The sequence below is a fragment of the Canis aureus genome, chromosome 5 (assembly GCF_053574225.1).
Source record: "Canis aureus isolate CA01 chromosome 5, VMU_Caureus_v.1.0, whole genome shotgun sequence".
Classification (NCBI taxonomy): domain Eukaryota; kingdom Metazoa; phylum Chordata; class Mammalia; order Carnivora; family Canidae; genus Canis; species Canis aureus.
This window is the reverse complement of record NC_135615.1, coordinates 55,355,757-55,373,920: the sequence shown is the minus strand read 5'-3', so window position 1 is coordinate 55,373,920 and position 18,164 is coordinate 55,355,757. Positions and strand designations below refer to the sequence as shown.

At 49.2% G+C, this 18,164-nt stretch overlaps 1 protein-coding gene and 1 long non-coding RNA gene across 6 annotated transcripts in view; one reads left to right on the top strand and one right to left on the bottom strand.

The window, feature by feature from the left end:
• LOC144314226 (survival motor neuron protein) overlaps positions 1–3,210 on the top strand; it is a 38,398-nt gene extending 35,188 nt beyond the window's left edge. For all 5 annotated transcript variants that reach the window (XR_013380052.1, XR_013380051.1, XM_077898108.1 and 2 more), the window contains one exon: positions 2,855–3,210. The gene's annotated coding sequence lies outside the window, so the exon portion shown is untranslated. The remainder of the gene's footprint in view (positions 1–2,854) is intronic.
• Positions 384–11,108, bottom strand: LOC144314227 (uncharacterized). The gene is made up of 2 exons (XR_013380053.1): positions 10,831–11,108; positions 384–3,632 (listed from the first exon to the last, which is right to left on the bottom strand). It is a non-coding gene; the product is annotated as an uncharacterized LOC144314227 (long non-coding RNA).
• Positions 11,109–18,164: the final 7,056 nt, after the last annotated feature.

Below are 18,164 nucleotides of genomic sequence, written 5' to 3'. Positions count from 1 at the left end.
ACTGAGAAATAATTAAAAATTTTTTCTCTTAAAAAAATTTTTTTTCTCTTATAGGACTGGGTAGTAAATACATTAGGCCATAGTTTTCTAACTGCTGGTCTAGATGTTGCTGTCTCTTCATATTCGTCTTCTAATTGGTTTAATAATTATGAAAATATTTCCTTTGCCAATTTTGTTCTTTATGCTATTATAGAGAATAAAAAGTCTGAACTTTTGGGGCACCTGAGTGGCTCAGTGAAGCATCTGCCTTCAGCTCAGGTCATGATCCTGGGGTCCTGGGATCAAGCGAGTTGGGCTCCCTGCTCAGTAGGAGGTCTGCTTCTCCCTCTGCTCCCCTCCACTGCCCCCCTGCTTGTGCTCATGCTCACTCGCTCTCTTTCAACTAAATAAATTCTTTTAAAAAAAAGTCTGAATTCTGTTTTCAAGGAGGGCTTAAAAAAAAAAAAAAGACCACAAGGATGAAGGACAATGTCTCCCTACTTCTGTTAAAACTTCTTCTTGAAAGAAAATCTGTACTTTGGGCAACAGAATAAGAAAACGGAAGGATGATGCAATAATGATCATCTTTTGTGATGATTTATTTCATCGTTTTAGGTGAACTCTGTCCTTGCATGTTCTTACTATTTCAGTCTTTTTTTAAAAATCATAGCTGCAGATAATCAGTGAATGTTATCTATTGTTACATGACAAAATACCCCAAAATTTACACCTTAAAATGGCACATTTATTATTTCTAGTTTTTGTTGATCAGGAGTCCAGGAGCAGCTTATTAGCTGGGTGGTTCTCATGAGACTACAGCCATCTCAAGTTTTTGCTGGGGCTGGAGGATCTGCTTCCAAGCTCACTCACTCCTTTTTGTTTGGAGACCTGAGTACCCTAGCTTCTTGGGGCTTTCCATACTCAGCCTGAGAGTCACATCATGGCAGCGGGATTCCCCAGAGTGAGTGACCCGATAAAGAGTGAGCAACACCACACCCACTTTATAAATTTTTTTAAAAATATTTTATTTATTTACTAACGAGAGACACAGAGAGGCAGAGACACAGGCAGAGGGAGAAGCAGGCCACATGCAGGGAGTCCGATGCGGGACTCGATCCCCAGACTTCAGGATCATGCTCTGAACTGAAGGCAAATGCTCAACTGCTGAGTTACTCAGGCTTCCCCACACCCACTTTAATAACTCAGTTTCTGCATCACACCCTGTCCCTTCCACCTTTTTCTATTCTTTAGAAGTAAGTCCAACTCACTGAAGTCACGGGAATAGGATGACACTGTCAACTGGAGGGGAGTATACAAGGGCATGCATACCAGAAGGCAGGTATCATTGGGGACAATCTTAAAGGCTCGCTACCACAATGAGCTACAGTAAAATAAATACAGAGATGAAGAATAATAAAATATTCAAGATAAGTGATAAAATCACTAAAATTCTATATTTTAGATTTATAAAAGAATCCAGTAGCATTATAGCATAATTGCAAGATAGGAGTTTTATCCCTATTCTTTTTTTAAAAAAAATTTTTTAAACATTTTATTTTTTTATTCGTGAGAGACACAATGAGAGAGAGAGAGGCAGAGACACAGGCAGAGGGAGAAGCAGGCTCCATGCAGGGAGCCCGACGCAGGACTCGATCCCGGGTCTCCAGGATCACACCCTGGGCTGAAGGCGGCGCTGAACTGCTGAGCCACCCGGGCTGCCCTATGTTTATTATTCTAAGTAAAGTTTCTCTGTTCTTTGGCAGACCTCTAACAAAGAGTGAGTCATGAGTCCTTACAAATTGTTACTAGAACTGCTCAAAACAGAAACTCAAAAACTAAGATAGGACCCATTGGACCCAGATGATATACCAGGAATTAATTTCCTCTTTTTGCTTTCCTTATAAATTTACAGATTCCTTCTTATGTATTTATTAAAAGATTATCATAGGACAATGAATTTTTTTCTGGACAGTGATGTATTCTGTAGATTCTGTTACATAGAATCGTTACCATTTTCTACGTACTCTAAAACTTTGAGTTTTGTTTTCAACTCTAGAAAAGTGTAGTATTTTAATTTCTTGGTGATTAGGTTTAATTACCAGTTGTATTATAGTTGGATGATGTTTGTATTGTAATCACTTGTTTTTTTAAGATTTGAGAGAGCAAGAGCGAGCATAAGCGGGGGGCAGGGGAAGGATGGGGTGGTTGAGGAGCAGAGGGAGAGGGACAAGCATACTTCCCACTGAGCAGGGATCCGGACTCTGGGCTCAATCCCAGGACCCCAGGATCATGACCTGAACCAAAGGCAGATGCTGAACCAACTGAGCCACCCAGGCGCCCTGGTTTTTTTGTTTTTAATACATGATTTTTTTTTCCCCCGAAAGATTTTATTTATTTATTTGAAAGAGAGAATAAGCAAGAAAGTGAGCGCGAGCAGAGGCAAAGCAGTGGGAGAGGGCAGACTGAGAGGGAAAAGCAGACTCTCTGCAGAGCAGAAAGTGGACGCAGCTCTATCCTGGGACTCTGGCATCATCATGACCTGAGCCAAGGCAGACACTTAACTGACTGAGCCACCCAGGATCCCCTTTAATACATAGTTTTGATCATTGTTTTATATAAATGTGTTTAATCCTGTTAGGACAGGAACCAGTGTTCCTTAAATTTTTTTGAATAATTTTGCATATTCTATGAATTTCACAATTTGTGTAATTATCCCATAAAGATTGAATTTAGTATTGCATTAAGTCTTTATATTAGCATATTTTCTTCTAGTTTTATTTATCTTGATGAGTATATTGCTTTCTGTTTTTCTTTTGATTTTATAAGAAATAGATTTTGAAACTGCATACTTATATTAGATCTTTTTTACCCCCAGATTCAGGTGCAGCTCTCTCCCAAGGAGAATGGTATTTTGATGCGCCACGGTCAATGTGAACAAAATTTCATCTTTTTCTTCATGAAGAGTTGGTTGGGTGGCACAGTCACCTGTATTTCTGCATGTTGTATGCGACTCATGCTTAAATAACAAGCTGTGTGTTTCAAGGGAATCATCAGTTTAAATAACTCAGTAATGGAAATGTGAGTAATTAACTCAGTCACATGTAGTACAGAAAAGTCAACCTGTGAAAATTTCGACTCAGCACATTTGTATATTGTAACTTCCCTAGTATAAAGTGTGTTAAGCTTTTTATTAATGCCTTTAAAATAAATGATAAATTTTTTTAACCTTGACTGAGTATTTTTCTTTAGAATATATCTGGTGAGACAAATCTGTATAAAAACGTAGGAAGAGAACTACTCGAACTTGTTTAGGTAGGGGGTAATAGTGTAAAGATATAAGCAATTATAAAGCAATGTTGTTGATAATCCAAGGTTGGGAAACAAAGCTCATGTGAAGCCGGGTGGACCCAGCCAGTCGGGGACCACAGTTCTTTTCTGCTTCTTGGAAGTCATCTTGTCAGATTGTCATCATGCCTGCCTGACGTCGCTGCCCATGCTTTTGTGCTTTCGCCACGGCCTTGCAGTTCCATCCATGGTCCATTTGACAGTATCTCCATCAGTTCAGAGTCTCAGGAGGGATAGAGAATCCTGTTGCTTCAGTTGAGTCTGAGGCTTGGTATCCGTGCGCCTGGGATTCTCTGTCGCCTTTTTATCTGTGGGAGAAGTTGTTAATATAAAAAGTTCTGTTTCCTTCAGAAGTTTCACCCAGACAAACTAAATGTACCTAACATAGTTGTAGCTACCCAGTACACATTTGTTGAATAAAATAAATATTCAATTCCTGGTAAGTAAACTTCACAGGGTGGGGTGTTTTATAGCTTAAGCTTTCTTGTTGTACAGGTGAGTAGATTTTTATTTTACTTGACACCTAGTATTTTAATCTTATTTCATTGCCTAAGTAAGTGTGCCAGCTTAAATTTAGTTACAAGGATAGCTTACTTGCGTTCTCCGACATTTTTAGAAACCCTTTTATTGTGTGTGTGTGTGTGTGTGTGTGTGTGTGTGTATTTAAATTCAATTAACATGGAATGTATTACTGGTTTCAGAGGTAGAGGTCAGGGATCCATCAGTCTTAAGTAACACCCAGTGCTAATGACATCATGTGCCCTCCTTAATGTCCATCACCCAGTTACCCCATCCACACACCCGCCTCCCCTCCAGTGATCCTCACTTTGTTTCTTATGATTAAGAGTCTCTTACAGGGAAGCCCTATTAGAATACCTAATACAGTTGGAAAGTGGTTGTAGGTTCAGGCAAGTCATTCACTTCAGCAATTATTTACTCAGTTTTATGTGCTAGGTACTCTTCTACGTGCTTGGAGATAGCAATTAAAAAAAAAAAAAAGATGAAAGTTCCTGCTTACAGCGGTCAGGACCACTGGTAAACAAGTGAAATGTATAAGGTGCCAGATAGTAATACATGCTATAGAAAAAAATGAAGTAGGGAAAGACGTTAGGCAGAGTGCAGTTGGAATGTGGATGCTTTTAAAAGAATGGCCAAGGGGCACCTGGCAAGCTCGGTCATGTGACTCTGATGTCAGGAAAGTATGTGACTGTTCATCTCAGGGTTGTAAGTTCAAGCCCCATTTTGGTAGTAGAGATTACTTAAAAATTTTTTTTTTAAAAGGGCAGCCCGGGTGGCTCAGCGGTTTAGCGCTGCCTTCAGCCCAGGGCCTGATCCTGGAGCTGCAGGATCGAGTCCCATGTCGGGTTCCCTGCATGGAGCCTGCTTCTCCCTCTGCCTGTGTCTCTGCCTCTGTGTGTGTGTGTGTGTGTCTCATGAATAAATAAATAAAATCCAAAATAATAATAAATTCATAAAAAAGAATGGCCAGGGAAGCTGAGGTAACATCTGAGCAGGGATGTGAAGGAAATGAGAGCCATTCACATAAGTAGAGAGAGCACCTCTCTGTCAAAGGAAACAAGTACAAAGGCCCTAAGGGTGAGTTTGGCATGTTCAGGGAATGGCGAAACCAGTGTGGCTGGAATGGAAGTGAGCGAGGAGGAGAGATTAAAGTGTTGGAATTACGGGAGGTAACTAGGGGTCAGGTCACATGTATGCCATTGTAAGGTCTTTTGTGTTTATATTCATCTGAGATCCATTGGAAAGTTTTGTTTTGTTTTTAGATGTATTTATTCATGAGAGACACAGGGAGGAGAGATGCAGAGACACAGGTAGAGGGAAAGCAGGCTCCCTGCAGGGAGCCCGATGCAGGACTTGATCCTGGATCCTGGGATCACACCCTGAGCTGAAGGCAAACGCTAAACCAGTGAGCCACTCAGGTGTCCCCATTGGAAAGTTTTGAACCAAAAGTATAGCATGATCTGATTTATTTTAAAATGTCTTATGACTACTACGTGTTGAAAATAGACCATAAGTATCAAGAGAGGCAGCAGGCTGACTGGTTAGTGTTTAGTAGTGGTTGGATCTGAGTGTATTTTTTAAGTAGAGCTCAGCCTTTGCCAGTAGATGACATAGGAAGAAGCAAGAGAAATCAAGGATGACTCCCTAGGTTTGGGGCCTCAACAAGTGGAAGAACAAAGGTGGAATTTAATAGAGAAGTTGGCATAAAGGGTACTTGTGGGAAAGGAAGGATAGGAGCTGGGTTTAGACAGGTAAAATCTGAGTCGAAACTCATAATACAAGAAGTTAGATATGACTCAAGATTTCAGAGGAGATAACTCTAGGAAACGAACAAGGGGTAGTGGAAGGGGAGGTAGGCGGGGGGCTGGGGTGACTGGGTGATGGGCACTGAGGGGGGCACTTGAGATGAGCACTGGGTGTTATGCTATATGTTGGCAAATTGAACTCCAAAAAATAAAAAATAAAAATAAAAGATTTCAGAGGAGAGAACTGGGCTAGAAATGAAAATGTAGAAGTTAAGTTAGCATAGACTTGGAATTTCAAGCTGTTCATCAGGACCACATCTCCAAGCAGGGTATTTCTTTTCTTTTTTTTTAAGATTTTATTTATTTATTTATTCATTCATGAAAGACACAGAGAGAGAGAGAGAGAGAGAGAGAGAGAGGCAGAGACACAGGCAGAGGGAGAAGCAGGCTCCATGCAGGGAGCCTGATGTGGGACTCGATCCCGGGACTCCAGGATCATGCCCTGGGCCGAAGGCAGGCGCTAAACCGCTGAGCCACCCAGGGATTCCCAAGCAGGGTATTTACGTAGAGATGTCAGAGAACTCTGGAATACCCCTAGCGTTCAGAGGTCAGACATGAGAAAAAGCAGTAAAGGAGACTGAAGGAAGTCTCGGTGGTTAGGAGAAAACCAGAAAGGGTCCCCGGGAAGCCAAATGAAGCATTTGAGGAGGGAGTGATGGGCCACATCTACTGGGTCAACTGTTGTTAACAAGTAATGGATGAGGAGCGAGAAGTGTTTATTGAATTGAGCGATGTCGAGCTCATCGGTAACCCTCCTGAGAGCTGCTTAGGTGGAATGAAGGGAAAAGCCTTGTGGGAGAGAACGTAAGAGCAACTGAATATAGCCCCATACGAACAACTCTCTCAAAGATTTTTATTTTATTTTATTTATTCATGAGAGACACAGAGAGGCAGAGACACAGGCAGAGGGAGAAGCAGGCTCTCTGTGGGGAGCCCGATGTGGGACTCATCCAGGGACCCCAAGATGCTTAACCCAGTGAGCCACCCAGGCATCCCTCTCAAGAAATTTTGTTTTCCTGAATTGGTTATATTTTGGTTTTAGTAAAATCATTTACAACATTTAGAGTTTTTGTGAACTTTGGTCCATTTGTATACATGTTTATGAATGTGTCAGTTGTTTAGATGAAATTTCTTACTGGAAGTCATGGTAGGGGGCAGCCCCGATGGTGCAGCGGTTTGGCGCCGCCTGCAGCCCCGGGTGTGATCCTGGAGACCCGGGATTGAGTCCCGTGTCGGGCTCCCTGCATGGAGCCTGCTTCTCCCTCTGCCTGTGTCTCTGCCTCTCTCTCTGTGTGTGTGTCTCTATGAATAAATAAATAAATTTTAAAAAAGAAAAGAAAAGAAAGTCATGGTAGGGCAGCCCGGCTGGTTTAGCGGTTTAGCGCCCCCTTCAGCCCGGGGCCTGGTCCTGGAGACCCGGGATCAAGTCCCGCGTCGGGCTCCCTACATGGAGCCTGTTTCTCCCTCTGTCTGTATCTCTGCCTCTCTCTCTGTGTGTCATAAATCAATCAATCTTAAAAAAAATAAATGAGGGCAGCCCTGGTGGTGCAGCGGTTTAGCGCCGCCTGCAGTCCAGGGTGTGATCTTGGAGACCCGGGATCGAGTCCCACGTCAGGCTCCCTGTATGGAGCCTGCTTCTCCCTCTGCCTGGGTCTCTGCCTCTCTCTGTGTGTCTCTATGAATAAGTAAATAAAATCTTAAAAAATAAATAAATAAAAATAAAAAGAAATGAAAGTCATGGTAAAAATTTGAAAAATATGGAGTTAGAATGAGAAATTGTAGGTATCGTTTGGATAAGAGGTTGAGGATCGTAGGAGATGTTTCGACGTGGGTACCATGCAAGGTTAGGGAGTTGGAGAGGATTGGAAGATGTGATCAGAAAGGGAGAAGTTTAGAAACGTCAGGCTGAGCGCCAGGGCACGGAGGGATGGCCTGGGTGTCCTGTGGAAACAATGTGGACTAGAATAAAAGGGCCCAGTACTCTTCTAGTCTAAAAATACTTTGTCGGGATCCTTGGGTGGCACAGCGGTTTAGCACCTGCCTTTGGCCCAGGGCGTGATCCTGGAGACCCGGGATCAAATCCCACGTCAGGTTCCCGGTGCATGGAGCCTGCCTCTCCCTCTGCCTATGTCTCTGCCTCTCTCTCTCTGTGTGACTATCATAAATAAATGAAAAAAAAAAAAAAAAAAGATGTTGATGGGGTTGGTTTCTTTAAAAAAATAAATAAATAAATAAATAAATAAATAAATAAATAAATAAAATAAAAATACTTTGTCATGGCCGTATTCCATTGTTTGTAAAGGGCCGGAGTTATTTTAGCTTTGCAGGTTATCTAGGATAGTCTCTGTCACCTATTTTTGAATGTAAAAATGTAAAAATGTAAAAAAAGAGTCGTAGCGCAGACTGCACAGGCTCAGGCCATACTTTGCTGCCCTGTCTTACCCTAGAAGCCCTCGTCGGAAGCTTTAGAGAGATTATTGACATTTGTTGTTTTTTTTTTTTTCTATTTGTTTTTAAAATACCACTTTTAAGATCTGCAAGAGAAAGAGGAGTCAAACCTGCCCTTCCTATCCGCGGCCTCCTGGCCCCCTCCTGGAAACCAGCCACTACCCGTCTTGTAGATCATATGTGAGAAGTTTGCTGTAACATGCGCTTGCGTATACCCCATCAGTCAAGCTTAAAATTCTAGGTTCTTTTTGCTTTAAGTCTGAATTATTTAGTAAGTATTAGTTTTATCAGGTGGTTGCTTTTCATGTCCAAATGCCCCCTTCACCACCTTCCCTGCAGTAGTAGATCTGGGCTCTGTAGAGACCTGTCGCCCCAGCAGGCACCTGGAAAGCTTGGTCACTGGGGGTCCTGGTGAGACCCAAGGAGCGAGCACCGCCCCTCCCGCCCAGCTGCTGGCAGCTCCTCCGCCCGAGATCTTTCTAGCAGCCCGTGTTGGCAAAGCCGGCACCACCGCCTGAACGGGCTCCTCTGATCCCCCCGGGCTCCCGGAGGGGCCTAGGTGGGCGAGACTGGGGGGTACAGGGGGTGGCGCTTGGTGGGGTGAGGCCTGAACTCACGGCCGAAGATTGTTGAGTGGCAGGGCCCGAGGTGGGCAGATGGCCGGGGAGTCGGGGCCCGGTCCGAGGCCTTGCCTCCCGCAGCTGAGCCGTCCTTCCCTCTGGAGGAGCCTTAACAGCACGACCGTAGGGAGTTGCCCCCAGAAGTCGGGACCCGGGAAGATCGCCTATTTCTTGCAAACCACGGCACATTCTGTAAACTGAGGCCGCTCGGGTGCTGCTGAGCCCCGGCCTCCAGGAGTCGCCGTGTGTTTCTCCCCTCAGCTCCAAGCTGCCCCGTCAGCCTGGGGCGGTCACTGTCCCCGGGGTCCCTGCTCGCCATCAGACGACACCCCGTTCTGTCCTGAATGTCACCGTGCAGACGGGACCAGAGAGGAGGAGCAGAGCACACGGTCCTGTGGCCGGCAGGGACATCGCGGAGGTTCCGGCCCCCGGTCCGTTGCGGGCTAAAGGCTGCCAGGGGCCGTCAGCGGGGAGCCTGCTGCTCCCCTGCCTGGGTCTCTGCCTCTCTCTCTCTCTCTGTCATGAATAAATAAATAAAATCTTTAAAAAACAACAACAGCAAAACAGCCTTTTGCATCAAAGACGTCTCAGGAATTCTTTCTTGGCCATCAGATCAAAACCCCAACGTCTTTCCTACATCAGTTATACTAAGTTACTGGCAAGCAGAGAAATCATAATAAAAAAAATAATATGCAGGTTTCCTGTGCTGCTCCAAAGTAGAGCAGGCCCATTTTCATAAACCAAAACAGCAGAAAGCAAAGAAGCAAATGATCGACATGGAAAACTTTCTGAGCTTCCTCAGACCCCAGAGACGACCTCTGTGAGGCTGCTCGGATCACCTCCTGCTACCGAGAGTGCAGAACAGATGGGGGGGTGGGGGGCAGACGCCCACTGACGGCCCAAGGGGACTCCGCATGGGGCCCCTCTCAGCTTGGGCGGCCCCGCGAGGACTTGCTGCGGTACGCAGGCTGGGCAATCTTTGTTCCTTTCTTTGTAAAAGTGAAAACCCTCCCTGGATCTTCTTCTTCTTCTTTTTTTTTTTTTTTTTAAGATTTATTTGTATTTATTTATTCATGATAGAGAGAGAGAGAGGCAGAGACACACAGGAGGAGGGAGAAGCAGGCTCCATGCAGGGAGCCTGATGTGGGACCCAATCCCAGGTCTCCAGGATCGCACCCTGGGCCAAAGGCAGGCGCTAAACCGCTGAGCCACCCAGGGATCCCCTCCCTGGATCTTCTAAGAGGTATTTATTTTATTTTATTTTATTTATTTTTTTTTTTTAAGAGGTATTTATTTTAGAGTGAGACAGTGAGTGCACACAAGCTGTGGGAGAGTCGGGGGGAGCAGACTCCCTGCTTGGGGTGCAGCCTGGCTCAGTGCTCCCTGCAACCTCAGGTCATGACCTGAGCTGAAGTCAAGAGTCGGCTGCTTCACCCACTAGGCCACTGGCACCTCAGGGGTCTACAGGTTAGAGAAACAGGTGGTGATGGAGGCCTCTGTAGGACTGATGAGGATGAAGGCTTGTGAGAAGTGGGATACTTGTATTTCAGCTATTGAACAAAACAACAGAACTCCCTACAAATGGAAGTTGAGGGGCACCGGAGGGCTCAGTGGCTGCCTTGGGCTCAGGGCGTGACCCTGGGGTCCCGGGATTGAGTCCCATGTCGGGCCTCCTGCAGGGAGCCTGCTTCTCCGTCTGCCTGGGTCTGTGCTTCTCTCTCTGGGTCTCTCATGAATAAATAAAATCTTTAAATATATATATAAAAAATTAAACACTGTAATTTAAAATTTTATTTAAAATTTTTAAAAGATAAACTCTAGTTCAAAACTAAGGCTCCTTCTGAGTGGTGGTAGAGTAACAAGTGGTCTGGGCAGCCGAGGGACGTCAGGCCCAGTTCCACCACGGGTGGGCTGTGACCCTTCTGTGGTCATCATGCGAAGGACCTGGGTGATCCGCTGCTGCCCGTCGGCCACCTCCTCTGGAGGCCCGGGTCAGTCGGGGTGTCCGGGGTGGGGGGGTGGGGGGGCCTGGCCACCGGGTGTCCCGGCCGCGTGCTTGGGGCCGCCCACAGGCTTCCGAGGCACCGGGGCGGGGCGCTCTCCCCAGGCCTTACCTTCGAGCCACCTTATGCTCTTGGGAGTGCGGCGCCCGGTAGGTGTGCGGGGAGACGCACTTTGTCCATCGTTTGTAGAAGCAGCGACAAGGGTAGTTTATACATTTTCTTTAATTCATGAGACGCAGAGAGGGGCGGGGCCCAGGCAGAGGGAGCAGAGGCGCCCGCGGGGAGCCGACGGACTCGATCCGGCCCCGCCGCCCTGGGCCCAGCGCGCGCCCTCGCCCCCGCGCCCGCCTCCCCCTGCTTTGCGGAGAACCCTGCAGGGGCCGCGGGGCGCCCAGGGCCGGGGAGGGGAGCGGCCCCCCGCGGCCCCCCCGCCCCGCCTCCCCGCCTCCCGCGCACCCTGCCCTCCGCCCAAGGTCACCCTGCCCTCCGCCCAAGGTCACGGCGCGGCGGGAGAGGCGCGGAGACACGAGCCCCAGGAAGGCCGAGCGCAGGCAGGGCCCAGCCGTGCAGAGGGGGGGCGGGGGAGGAGGGCGGGGGAGGGCGGGGCAGGATGAGGAGGACGGGGAGGGCGAGCAGGAGGTGGCGTCCAGTCTGACACCCCGACGCCGACGCCCCGGCACTAGAGCATCGCGAGCGGCTCGTGGCCCCCCTCCCTTCTCCCCTGCCCCCCTCCCTTCTCGCTCCCTCTCCCCTCCCCCTTCCTTTCCACTCCCAGAGGACACTGGTTTCTAAAACGGAGGAAGGAGGAGGAGGAGGAGGAGCGGGGCGAGGTGTGAAAGCGCCCCCCGCCCCCCCCCCCCCCCGCGTGCCCGGAGCGCGGCCCGGCGGGTCCGGGGCTTCCCGAAAGCTGCGCGGCGGCCCGGGACAGGGTGGCGTCGGCGCCCGCGGAACCAGCGCCCCCCTGACCCGCGGGGACCCGCCCCGCCACGCCCCTTCCCGCGCGGAGCCGGTGGAGCCGGTGCACGACCGAGCCCGGGGCGGGGACCGAGGGGCCGCCGGGCACCTCCGCCCACCGGGCCGGGCGCTTCCAGGACCCGCGCCTCGAGAACGAGAACGAGAACGACTGAGGAGTCGGGGGAGAAATCGATCCACCAAAAGTCTTCGGGGCTCCTGGGCTGCCCGCGCGGGGCCCAGGCCGTGACCCGGGTCCCGGGTTCGAGTCCCGCGTCGGGGCCCGCGGGGCGCCTGCTGCTCCCTCTGCCTGGGGCTCGGCCTCGCTCTGTCTCTCTCAGGAATAAATACGTAAAATCTTTAATAATAATAATAATATTAGGGATCCCTGGGTGGCGCAGCGGTTTGGCGCCTGCCTTCGGCCCAGGGCCTGATCCTGGAGACCCGGGATCGAGTCCCACATCAGGCTCCCTGCACAGAGCCTGCCTCTCCCTCTGCCTGGGTCTCTGCCTCTCTCTGTGTGTCTCTCATGAAGAAATTAAAAAAAAAAAAAAATTAACACCGGGTCTAGTGCGGTAGCCTTGGGCTCATTGTCTCAGCCTCCCTGCGGGGGCAGCACCCATCCCCGCAGGTGCCACCAGCTGGCGGGCCCGGTGTCCGCTGCAGGCCCCTGCCCGCATGGCCATCTGTCACCTGCGGCACCTGCTCCCCAGGCTCCTGGGCTCCAGACACCTACCCCACGAGCCCCTTGGGCCCTGAGGACAGAGGTAGGGGGTGGCGGGGGGGGGAGCGCAGCCGGGAGGGCCCATTGGGGCTAGGCCTGGCGCCCGCACCACCCAAGTGGGGCAGGAGCCCTGCGGACCCCGGGCCAGCGAGCCAGCGGCGCCCACAGCTGACCGCCCAGGCCCCAGGGACCTGCGACGGGCTGGCCCCGGGCCCAGTTGATCCTTCTCTTGGGAAAAAAATACAGTGAATGAAGTGTTTCAACTGCCTTGGAGGGGCCAGTGTGGACATCCACGCCCCAGACTCCGGCGGTGACCGTGTCACACTCCAGGATGCCCCACATCCTTCAGCTACCGGCTCCGTCTTTGCAGGGGACTTGAACTCACTTCCTGAGATGTTCGTGAAACAGGGCGGGCTTGTCCCGGGTGGACGTTGGCCTCCCGGTCTGTTCCCCACTAAGTTAGGCGCCTGGTAGGTTCAAGTCACACGCATGTAACTTCGTTTATTTATTTTTATTTTTCAAGATTTTATTTATTCATGGGAGAGAGAGGCAGAGACACAGGCAGAGGGAGAAGCAGGCTCCCTTCGGGGAAGGGTCCCGGGACCCGGGGTCACGCCCTGGGCGGAAGGGAGACGCTTGCTCAACCGCTGCGCCCCCAGGCAGCCCGGATTGGATCCTTTTAAATGTAAAATTCTACCTTCTACATATTTACTGATGACACACGATTCCTTCTGGTCCGTTTTTAACATGTGATTGTGAACCTTCTTGTCTATTATAAGGACATACTTGTATCCGCTGAACATTAGGATCCCGCCCCAGGCCGGAGGCAGGTCTAAGGTGCTGAGCCACCCAGGGATCCCCTAAAACCTGCTTTTAAATTCTGGGCACGTCTGCTACACGACGAGGGGCAGCGGTCTTCCTACCTCGGCGTCGATCACAGTCCCCGGAGGACCTGCAGAGATGCCACCTGCGGCCCGAGCCCAGGGGCCGATGCAGGTCTGTGACGGCCCAGAACGGGCCTCCCTAATGAGTTCCAGGCTTTTTAAAGTTATTTTAATTCTAGTATAGTTGTCATACAGTGTCTTATTTGACACTTAGAACTCATTTAGGATTTTATTTTCAGAGAGAGAGTGTGTGAGCGTGGTGGGGGGAGGGGCAGAGGCAAAACCTTTGTTTCGTTTACAAGATTTTTTTTTTTTAAGATTTATTTATTTATGATAGACGGGGGGAGAGAGAGAGAGAGAGGCAGAGGGAGAAGCAGGCTCCATGCAGGGAGCCCGACGCAGGACTCGATCCCGGGACTCCAGGACTGTGCCCTGGGCCAATGGCAGGCGTGAAACCGCTGAGCCACCCAGGGATCCCCTTCTTACAAGATTTTATTTGAGAGTGAACGAGTTCTCACTCGTGAGAGCACGAGCGAGAGAGCACGGGCGGGAGCACAGGGAAGAGCAGAGGCAGAAGGAGAAGCGGGCTCCCCGCTGAGCAGGGCACCGATGCGGGTGGTGCCGGGACCCCGGGACCCTGACCTGAGCCGAGGGCAGCTGCATACCCCACCCAGCACCCCCAGGAGGAGAATCTCAAGCAGACCCCACAATCCTGAGGTCATGACCTGAGCCGAAACCAAGAGCTGGGCACTTAACCGAGCCACCCGGGAACCCCTAGAACTCATTTAAAAACCCAGTTTCAGCATCAAAATATATGGCACGAGGGGAACTCTGTTCCCAGACGAGAAAGGCCTGGGCTGAGTACTGTCACTTCCCCTAAAAACCCCGTGGGTGACCCACGCGCACCTACAGAATCCCCGAGGCACACAGGACCCCGCGAGCCTCTCGGCCTCCTGGCTCAGCGTCCCCGCCGCCCCCGTTAGGCCCGCGGCATTGCCTCAGCCGGACCCCGGCGCCCGGTGCCTTTGGGGGACCCTGAGGGGACCTCCCGGCCGCCTCCCAGCTCCTCCCGGCCATTCTCAGCGCCGCCACGTCATTACCCTTCACAGGGCTGCCACTGGGCCCGAGGGTGCACTGACCCCGGTTAGGGCTTGTGGCCCTTTCTCGGGGCGCGTCCCAACGCCCAGGAGCCCCAGGGAGGTGGCCGAGTGCCAGGGTAGAGGATTAGTAACGACGCGGCTGGGCCGGATTCCCAGGACCCTGGCCTGAGGGGTCTCAAACAGCAACTTATTCAGGGGAAATAAAGAATTTAAAGCTCATAAAAGCCTCCACCGGGCCCGTCACCCCTGCAGTAGGGCGCCCCTGGGGGTGGGGGGAGAACGTGGAAAGGCGCCTCTTCCCTTATTCCAGGAGCGCGGGCTTTGGCGTGAGGATTCGGCCCCTTCAACTACATTCTTTTCATTGGCTTCACTACGGCTTCCCAGAATGCCACACACTTCATTATTCTTGACTAATTTGCTTATATGGCTCATAAAACTTGAACTCTATAAAACCATTTTTAAGAATTCTCACCCTCATCCTTGCACCCACCGGTTCTATGCCACCACCTCAGATAACCACCCTTACGCGCTCCCTGGGTATCTTGTTTTTTAAGAGCCTTATTGAGAGAAACTTCACATACCACACACCTGGACTAGCAGAGCGTACAATTCAGTAGTTTTTAGTCGGCTCCCCGAGTTGCACAGTCATTGCTACCACCGTCTTAGATTATTTCCATCGTTCCAGAAAGCGGCCGTATGCCCATTAACAGTCGCTCGTTGTCCCAGCTGTTCACAGCACTCATGCTACGATCTTTATTTTCAACAGGTCCAGAGTGATGACATCTTTTTCTTTTTTGTCCAAAAAAGCCTACTCACAACCCCAAGATCAAGCCACATGCTCTACCGACTGAGCCAGCCACGTGCCCCAAAATACAGTTTTTGGTTTCTTTGCTTTTTAAGTAATCTCTATGCCCAACGTGAGGTTTGTCATGCTTGAGCCTAGTAATTTGACTTTTTTTTCTTGGTCAATCTAGCTAAAGATTTGTTGAGTTTGTTGAACCAATTTTTGGGTTTACTGATTTTCTCTATTGTCTTCCAGTGTTTCCTTGCACTAATACAAACATATAATTTTATTTTTTCCTTCTTCCTTACATTAATAGGTAGCACATGGTATACTCTGAGCACTACCTAGTATATTCTAAAGGATGTACTTGAGGTAGAAGGAAAATGATCCTAAATAAATCTGAGATGTAGGAAGAAATGAAAAGCCACAAAAGTGGTAAATATGTTTTTTCAAATATGTAAATATGTCCTGGGGGGGATGCAAAAAGGAGGTCTTATTAAAACATGGGGACAGGACCCATGGACACAAAGAGCTGCCTATGTGTGAGATTTTATTTTTTTTAAAGATTTTATTTATTTATTCATGAGAGACAGAGGCAGAGACACAGGCAGAGGGAGAAGCAGGCTCCATGCAGGGAGCCCAACATGGGACTCGATCCCAGATCTCCAGGATCACACCCTGGACTGAAGGCGGCACCAAACCGCTGAGCCACCCGGGCTGCCCTATGTGTGAGATTTTAATAAACACTCATTGATTAACACAAGTAATAATACAAATAACAAAGGAAAGCATTATATATACAGTAACAATAATACAGAAATAAGGAGAAAGGTAAATGAGGTTTGGTGTATTACCTGGGGGAGGGGAGGGGGAATATATCAACTTTGGAGTCTTGATGTTATACGTATCAGACATACATTTTTTTGTGTGTGTGTGAGAAAGTGAGCGAGCGAGCAAGCGGAGGGACAAGGAAAGATGATCTGAAGCAGACTTTGTACTGAGCATAGAACTTGACGCGCGGCTCGATCCCAAAACCCTGAGGATCATGGTCTGAGCCGAAATCAAGAGTCGGATGCTTACCTGACTGAGACACCCAGGTACCCCAGAACACAAATTTCTGGTGCCTCCTCACATTCTGGTGGCTGCTTACTTCTTTCCCAGCCCTTGCGCGCCTCCCCATCGAAGTACACCCCGCCTATGTGTCCCGGCTGTCTCTCCACCGTCCAGAGTCAGCTGCCAAGCCACACCCCTGGGCATGAGCTCTGGCTTTTTCTTTTTTTTTCTTTTTAAAGATTTTATTTATTTATTCATGATAGGCACACAGAGAGAGAGAGACAGAGACACAGGCAGAGGGAGAAGCAGGCTCCATGCAGGGAGCCCGACGCGGGACTCGATCCCGGGTCTCCAGGATTGCGCCCTGGGCCAAAAGCAGGCGCTAAACCGCTGCGCCACCCAGGGATCCCGAGCTCTGGCTTTCTGAGCAGCTGCCGGACGACAATGGCCCAGCTGTGTGTGGCAGGCCTCGGCCAATGGGTAAGGCGCGATGAAGACGTTAGGAAATCACACGGCCCTCCTTCTTCCCTTCAAAGGACCGCTCAGAGGGTCAGTTTCTCTTTATAAACCTCCTGAGAAGTCCCGCACTCTGACTCCACGCTGCAAGCTGGGGGACACCTAGGACTTCACAGCTCGGGACCAGGTCTGGCGATGCTGGGTCACATGACATCAGGACCTGACTGACTTCCCTACACTCACGTCCCTGGACCAGCACCTCCCAATATGTCCATTTCTGTCTCAGGTTCTACTTTCTAGAGGACCTAGGGAAGTGATGCTGTGTGTTATACAGTTTAGGATAAAAGAATAAAAATAGAGCATACAATTTCCAAACTACATAAGGAAAGACATAAAATGGTGGAAGACTGTCAATACAAAAAAAAAAAAAAAAAAGGAGGGTTAGAAGAAATAGTTGAAACAAATAGCACAGAGTAAGATGGTTGACGTAAAGCCAAATATATCAGCAGGCGTATTAAACACAAAAGGACTACAATGCTTCAATTAAAGGATGATGACTGTCAGGCCAAATAAAGAAAAGAATATGAAGTAAAAGGTATGTGTTTATTATTTATTTATTTTAAAGATTTTATTTATTTATTCATGAGAGACACAGAGAGAGGCAGAGACACAGGTAGAAAGAGAAGCAGACTCCATGTAGGGAGCCCGATGTGGGACTCGATCCCGGGTCTCCAGGATCACGCCCTGGGCCGAAGGCAGGCCTAAACCGCTGCGCCACCCAGGGATCCCAAAGGTAGGTGTTTAAAAAGTCCTTAAAATAAATCTACTTTTCATAATGAATGCTAAGCATTAAGGAATCTTCCTGAATTCAATAGCTGAGCTGAGAAAGCCACACCCTGCAGGAGGAGCTCTAATGTTTGTCGCCTTCACTATTGTATATTGTGAAGTTCCGAGGGGGAAAACAACGACCAGAACCAACAGTCTCAGATCACCACGGCTGTTCCTTCATCCTAAACAAGCCAGTACTTTCTCTACAATGTCCCCTTTAGAGAAGGGACGGAGGCGGTGTCTCTAATAGATGCAACTTTGCGAGAGGTGACCGCTCAGGGCCATTCTTCTAAATCAGGTGGTCTCGTTGAAGGCATCTCCTACAAGCCCCTGCGAACCTCTGCCGACAGAACAGGAGGAGGGAAGCCAGCAGTTACCTGGTTACCTCAAGCTGTAAGCTGCTTCCACATAAAGAGCATTAGGTCCAGGCTGAGAGGAGGACTCATGGGAGAGGGATCTCTTACTTTCATTTGGCCACATTACATCTCTGTGCGTGCGGGCATGCACCTGCAACTGAGAATGGGTATGTCTGGGCTCAGTTCAGGATCTGTGAATACACACTAGGGTAGGGTTCCATTGTTTTGATTTGTTTTTTTAAAGATTTATTTATTCATGAGAGACACAGAGAGAGGCAGAGACTCAGGTAGAGGGAGAAGCAGGCTCCC